This window comes from Phaethon aethereus, assembly GCF_964289735.1.
Source record: "Phaethon aethereus genome assembly, chromosome: 6".
NCBI classification, from domain to species: Eukaryota; Metazoa; Chordata; class Aves; order Phaethontiformes; family Phaethontidae; genus Phaethon; species Phaethon aethereus.
Window position 1 is genome coordinate 23686114 of NC_138580.1, and position 7838 is coordinate 23693951.

The following is a 7838-nucleotide window of genomic DNA, read 5'->3' on the forward strand; positions in this document are numbered from 1 at the left end:
TAACCCCTAAAGCAAGTGGAAAAAAGAAACCTGAATTCCCCATATCCAAGCAAACAAATGATCTATCAGAAACAATCACCAAGTTTCGTGCCACTCTAATAAGACAGCTGAAAAAATAGTGCCTGGTGAACCGAAGGCATTAACTCCGTCTGCATTGGAGAAAGACCTGCCAACCGCCTGCTCAAAAACCTGATCTAATTAAAAAATTGCTATCAGACCTCTGCCGTCAAGCGCCACTTTTAGACCAGCTTTAAGACCATCACTAGGAACTGGTGGATTGTCACTGTTTCAGCGACCGCTCCGAAGGCATTCACTTGGACAGTATATTGATTCGACTAGACGTATTTAAGATGCGTACCAGTACTCTCTGGGAAGATAAACAAAGTGTCCTTTCCTTTTTTTGGTAAGTTTCTAGTTTCACAGGAGTTGAAACCAGAGTGGCTGATTTCCCAGGTTCAGAGCTGGAGCTATTTCAGAACTTGGTTCCCAGGTTTTCTGACTGCAAAGCTGCTAGCTTGTTTTGCACGTCTTGTACTTGGAACGGAAGGATGAGAGGCTATTCACAGTGACGTTCTAATGTAGGAAATACCACTGAGAGGTAAGTACCAAACTGAGGAACCCTCAACTAAACGTGCTTTAGAAACAAACTGTTAAAAAGATCACTCCTGTATCATTCTTAGTATTATACTTACAGCAAAAGCCAATGGGGATGTACCTATATAAGGGATAAAACATTTGTTCCTGCATCTTTACTTAAGCAGTAATGTACTACTACTAGTGGTCATAAAGCAAGTTACTGCCTTCAAAAGATTCTCTTCCTGCATTTAGTACCTCCTTGCACCATGATCCTCAGTATTTTCATTAACACTTTAAACAAGAAGAATGTCTCAGGGAGTAATCTAAAGTACACTGAAATAGCTGAAAAACTACCTTCCCTCTGAAATTAATGCACTTTTGATGAGGTTCGTGAGTAGAGTCCTTAACAACCACCCCACAGACTCCCCCGGAGTGTGTCTGCCTCCAAGCCAGCAGGGAGGCAGTGGTTTACCACCACTGCGACACCGTCTGTAACGCCGAGCTGGTGAGGCTGCAGCCTTCCACCGGCGCTGGGAGGGCAGGTCTCACACGTCACAGCACGGGAAGCAAAACCGGGCCATTCTCAAGAACGGCAACACTGAATCATAGGAAATGAAAGAGAGCTTCACTTTCATTATAGACTTTCTCCACACTGAGGTTTAAACCTCTAATAGCAGAGTTACAGGCTGAGCCTGAATAGTTGTACTTTAATATGGTCATCACAACTGCAGTTTGGGTTACAGAAAAGCTGATTACAGCAACTTGGTCTAAACATGAAAATAAAACCACAGAGCTGCTCACATGGATGTCTTACAGGGTGAGTAGATGAGTACGGCAAAACATCACAAGATGTAACAGGAAGGACAGTAGAATCAACAGAATATCTGCCTTGAGGCACAGTCTAACGCTCATATATTTTTTGTACCTATAGCTCTAGATGTATATTCATATACCAAACACCGGAGAGCTGGAGACCATAGCCTTGTGGTAAAGCCTGCCAGCAAGTTAAATTATGCTGTGTTTGTAATCATATCTTTCCAAAGACTGGTATCCTAATGAGACTTTGGAAGTGTCTGTCTACATACTTAAACCTCCAAGCCAAGAGCAAGTCCTTCTGTGCTGCTACTCCATCCCATTTCCAGGTCAGACAACAACCTGGCGTGCCTTTAGAAGGCCTGGTTTGAAGGAATAGATGTGCACTGGATGATTTTGGCTGTGAACCTTTCCACCAAGTCATTCCCTAGTGCTTGGGCTGACATTCCAAACTACTGAGTATTTTTACGCAGCTGCCCATTTCTCCATACTCAGAAATAGTCAGAAAATATTTCTTGCTCCCTAGCTCTTAAGTTTCTTCCTAAAATTTCTTCTGTCTGAGAGGCAGACTAGGCAACATTCAGCTCTGCAGTAGTAAAGGCTCAATAACTTGTCTACTTTTGCTTTAATTGTTTGATAAATAGTTTTTTCTTATTGTTATTTTTCAGTATTTATTATCTGATGCAAAAGGCTCCCCAGTACAGCCTAAAGTTAGAATTTTAAATGAATAAAGCTTATGCAGGGGAATTTCTGGGTTGTTTTACTCTCATTGATTTGAACTTTTATCTCTGTTCTGAGAGATTTGCACACAAGGGTCTAACTACCCAGACTTTCAGGAAAAGTACAAGAATCAATTCTATAAACATAGCAAAACCCTTGAAAACTGTTCCAAAAATAGTATCTTTCAAGCATGTACGCAATACGCAAAAAGCATATGATGTGGAAAAGAAGTTGAATTGAAATAAATGGCAATATGCCATGCTTTACTAATAAATTGATTTACTTAACATTCAATTCACATTAGACTTTACAGATGTTCAAAATAGGAGCAAGTTAACTCTACTAGAATTAGACTCCACAGATTCGGCCTCACCACGGAGCAGCACTCCTCTGTGTGCCACAAAGGGTTCACTTTCCGCAAACCGAGGCAGAAGTGTTGCGCTGGTTATGCTTGCTGTAGATAGTTTCCTTCACACCCACCTCAGGGGATGGGAATGAGCATGGCTTTGCCGACACTGGAACCACACTCATAGACATTAGGGAGAAATTTGACCTCTCCTTTCTGTGGTACAGGGAAGTTTAGAAAAAGTACGGGATGGGAGTGCAAGAGCTGTAAAGTATTCTCTTTAAACTTGTTTGATTGCTATCATAGTGAGATACAAAGCCTTTATTAGATATCACTTGGTGAGAGCTACGTAGCTTGTTCATTGTCCTCCTTAGCTTATTCCTAGGCAATAAAATCTTATCGCCGTAAAAAGTTGCTTGTATTGTGCTACATCACAAAGTTTCTTTTGTACTTTAATGCAGACTTACGTAGCCTGCCTATATCAAAACAGAGGAATTCTTTAAGTCATCTCCTCTTTAAAATAAGATACCGTGAATCAAAGCTCCTTCAAATCAGTGCAAAAACACTTAGTCACCCATTTGTCATGATGATGTTCATGTGAAAAAACTGTAACCAATGACAGCCATGGCCTTTGCTACATGTTCTGCACCTTGGAGTCTGCCCACGAACCTCACCTCTCTGTGGGTTGCTTCTCGTGCTTCAAGCCTTGAGCTAGGCACCAGGACAAAAACAATCAGAAAACATTTTTCTTCTTACTTTGAAATTAATTGAATTAGAGACACAAAACAAGAAACTTTCAATTCAGAATGAGCTGAATTTTTTGATGATTAGCTGTTAAGAAAAACTTTAATCACCATAAGAAAAAAAAATTTACCATCTTCCCATGGCAGTTATTTTTATCCATGATATCGCTACTTAGGGGAAAAACAGTTTTGGAAAATATCCCTGCAAAGGAAAGTCCTTAAACACAGGCTAGTTTTAAAGTCAATAGGTATATCTGGCTTGTCTATGCTGGGTTTATGGACTATGGAGCAGATTCACAGTTTGTGTAGATAGCAAGGCTAAGCAAGTAAAAGGAAATTTATTCAACCTTCTCTTTTATCCAGCAGGTGCAGCCATCAAAGTGGCCTCACCACATCTCACTGGAAACTATCATTCTATGGAACATACTTACATTTATTGTGTAAATGTGTTATATACGCCATAGCTTCATTGTTTTTATCTTCACCCAAATCTGTATTTTATCCTGTTCTTGAGGCTTCTTTCTGTTATGCAGTCATTTCGTTATCCTGTCTAGACCACAATGTGAGGTCATCATCATACCATCTGTTAAACTTGTTTGGGTTAGTGTGTCTGCAACTCAGTTCAGCTCCAATGTTATTAGAACATCCTCAAAAATGAGTGTAAGTCAGGCCAAGTCATCCTTCCCAAGCACACTGCAGGTAATAGATCTACTATTACAGGTAATATAGCTAATATTTTGTCATAGGTTTATTACAGAAGTATTTAGAAGCCATTTCAAGCTAATCTCAAAATATTTTCATCCGAGTATCTGAATTAACATAAAAATTGGCATATTTGAGTGGCATGGAATTATTTAATATAGTACTGGTACAAATATGGAAAAAATGCCTGTAATCTGAGGACAGATGTCAGAAGGAAAAGCTAGGTTTTTATATTCTGCTTGACGCTGAGTAAGACCTTGCATATACCAGCCCATGTTCTCAGTCAGATGGTGGCAAAGGGAAGGCACCACTTAGTGCGTGTTGTAAAGGTACCAGCGTGGCCCCTCCGTCTGTGGCTCCAGTGTTTCAGGGCATACGGATTCATCAGAGACAAAGCTTGCAAACGTGTTTAGTTTGATGTTAACAGAAGCAAAACAAATATCGATAGAGGACATCTATTTTGACTTAGCTTCCAAAGAACTGCATTGCCATGCCAGTGACAACTCTTTACATTAGGTGTTGCCGAAGAAGCTGAAGAAATATACCGAGTGCTGGCTTCTTTATCACACCTTCGAGTCCAACCAGGTGATGAACAACTTATTCTACAGAGGATAAAACAACCTTTGAAGCAGAACATTATTTCTAAACTGTTCTGTCAATGTAGAATACTCTAATTCAAGAACAACAGTGATATCTGTGAATATTACTCTCACTAAAAGAACGTCAGCAAGGAAATACTGGATGATTTGTAAACCAAAAAGAGCAACAGCTTTTTTCTTTTTTTCCATTGTTCATTGTATTACATATTTTTTAAAATTAGATTTTTTAATAAAGACAGCATGGAGAAATAATGAGTACCACTAGATACAGTATGTGTTGAATTTTTTATGAAGTTAATTCTTTTGAAGTGAACATTTTGCAATCATTGCTGCTAGCTGTGTGAACTACTTGTTTCCAAGAAAACCTAGGCTTTATTTACTTCCATATTTTTGCTATACAACTGTATTTAGTTTGACATTCCTCATATAAACCATATTCTTGTAAATAAAAAAAAAAGAAATAAAGAAAATTTACATAAGTTTTTACCTGAATGTTGAACAAGCAGTCTCTAAGTTTATCTGCAGCAAGGAAAATGCATTTTGGAAAGAAAACCGAAATATTGCTAGAAAAGCCAAGCTGCCGAGTGCTGAGCTTTCTCCGAGAGAGCGTAAATGGGTGTATTATTTGGGCAGCTCAGAATCTGTGCTCTTTTCCCTGCCCTCTGTCTCATCCACCTTAGAAATGATTTCTGCACCTTTTGGAAGAGCTGGTGTAAAGATAAAGTTGCCACTTCAGCCAGAACGTTGCAGGACCGGATTATTTGCGTGCGTTTTGTCAGGGGTGGGAATACGCATTGACCTCTCCACCCTGTCCCTGAAAGGTCTTTTTCTTTATGTAAGTTTTGCATTTGAATTGTGTAGAGAGTTGTACAGCAGCAGATACATCCTTATTTAAAAAGCAGAAAATTCCCAGATTGTGCTGCATAATCCGTTCATCCCTTTCCTAACAAATCCTATTAGTTCACTTCAAAATACCTCCACCTTCTTAAACTACAGTAATGCCGCTCTATTCTGAGGGCCAGTATGAACAGATACCATTTTTGGGAGGCTGTGATTTTCAACTGGCAGGAAATGAATGAAATCAAGGGGAAAAAAAGTTGATTTTATGCCAGTGCTTGGGTTATCAGCTCTGCCAATTGACTGTCATCCACTACTAGCAGATGTGCTGTAAAAGGAGATGAAATTCATTGTTAGCATGTTGCTTGGTGGCCAAAGCCAATTACAGAATGAAGAATTGAATCTTTCTAATAAAAGAATTTGCATATGGAAATTACATATATTTCCATAGAGTGATAAGTATTTTCAAACTGCTTAAAGGAAGGCTTGACTAAACTCATTTTATGTTAGCATGCATTAGCATAGCTCCTTATTTTACAAAGAGTAAAGAATTTTTTTACTATTACATTTTAGTCTGATACTTTATTTCTCACTGGTCATATTCCTTACTCTTTATAAATGTTTTCCAATACATTTTGATACCTCACATTAAACCTCACATTAAAAGTGTATAATGATTGCAAGGAAGGAGGAAAATTTTTTTTTTTTACAGAACGTGAGTTAAAAAAGCAAACTGAAATGGGTCATTAAGTCTGGTGAAGACAGACTGAAGGGAGATGTAGTAACTATTTTCAAGTATGCTAGTTTGAGGAAAGCAATACACTCTTTATTTCTTGCCCTTTTCTTAGTGGATATGGTAACGTGCTTAAAACAGCATGGGAGACACAGATTACATGCTATGGAAAGCTTTCCAACAGATACAGATTGTGGAGCACAGAATAGATTGGCTAGGGAAATTGTGGCATGCATCTTCACTGTTGGAGGTTTTTTAAGAACTTGTAATACAAGCCCCTCTTAAGAGTGTTTTAGGCAGAACCTGTTTGGGACAGGGGATGTAATACATGACTTCTCTGGGTCTCTCCATTCTTAATTTCTATGAACCCTTTGAGTAGTCCCAATAGTTTCCCACTAAATTCACACTGTAAACTATTAACTGTAAGCTTGGCATACGGTTGCAGCTACGTTACAAGTAGTAACAGGCATTATACTGACATTGTAGTAGTACTACCATTCTAAAAGTATGTTATACCAAAATTGCTAGGTGCTATTTGCACGGTATCTGCAGAGCAAGTCTTGTGCTCTGCTTCACTTCTGTGTCGTTAGCTGGCCCCCCATGTCTTGGCCCCATTTTTTTCACTAAAGAATGACAGAAGTGTACGAATCTAGTTTTTTAGAGTAGGAAAGAAAATCTTGCCTCTGTCTTGAAGTCTTCTGATCCCTTGTCCAAAAAGCTTAGTAGTAATAAGACAGTGGTATCAGTGCCCAGTCCTTTTATTGGTGTCGGTGTCACGAAAGATTCAAATTGATTTTTCCCACAGCACATTGCAGATCAGGTCCTGGCTTCCACTTCTTTACTGATTGCAGACAAGTTAGGGAAACTAAAAACTAGATTTGGAAATTTCTGTTGTGGCTTCATAATTGGAGGGGAAAGAGGAGATGGGGAGACTGAGATAGGGATTGGTTTAATGACATTACATTCAGACTTCTACATCTAAAAATAAGTCCTAATGTGTACTGTAGTGTTTTAAAATGTTTTACTTTAAGCCTCAAAATAAATGTTGTGAAACTAATTTATATTTTATATATATGCATATATGCATACCTGTACACAAACACATTTTTCATTTTAAGTTAACTGTATCAATGGCAATTTTTAAAAGCATTAAATGCAGGTTTATTAAGGGCAGCAGCTATTGAAGCATGCTTTCTTAAATCAAACTTTTAAAACATTCATATAGATGTAGTATCTAGAAATACCTTTGCTTTCTATCAGTCAAATACATCTGATAAATATTTCTATAGAAATTTAATTTGCTTCATATTTACAAATACATATTAAAAACTCTTTTGTGTTTCTTCCAAATTATGCTACTTGAAACATACTTGATTGCTATGGATAGCATGACAGAACCAGTTGCATCATTTTTACAACATAACATGGGCTAAGTCTTGAAATCTTTTTACCCAAAAAGCCTCACCGACATCCATTTTTGCCTGGGGAAAAAAAAGCACAACAAAAGCCCAACAAACAACCTCTTTAGATTTTTGATTTGTATGATACTGGAACAACCCAAACATGCAACCTCTCCCCCACAACTAGGTACTGAATCTCTCTTTAAAGTACTGCACTGGTCTTTTATCAAATGTTGAAGAAATATTTCCTTTCTGTAACATATACATTGAAGCTGAAGTGTATTGCAGTAAAATAGAAGGTCTGCTTTGGCTGTTTTGTAGCATTCCTGCCACGCAAAACATTCATATGTCTGATTGAACCGGGCACGT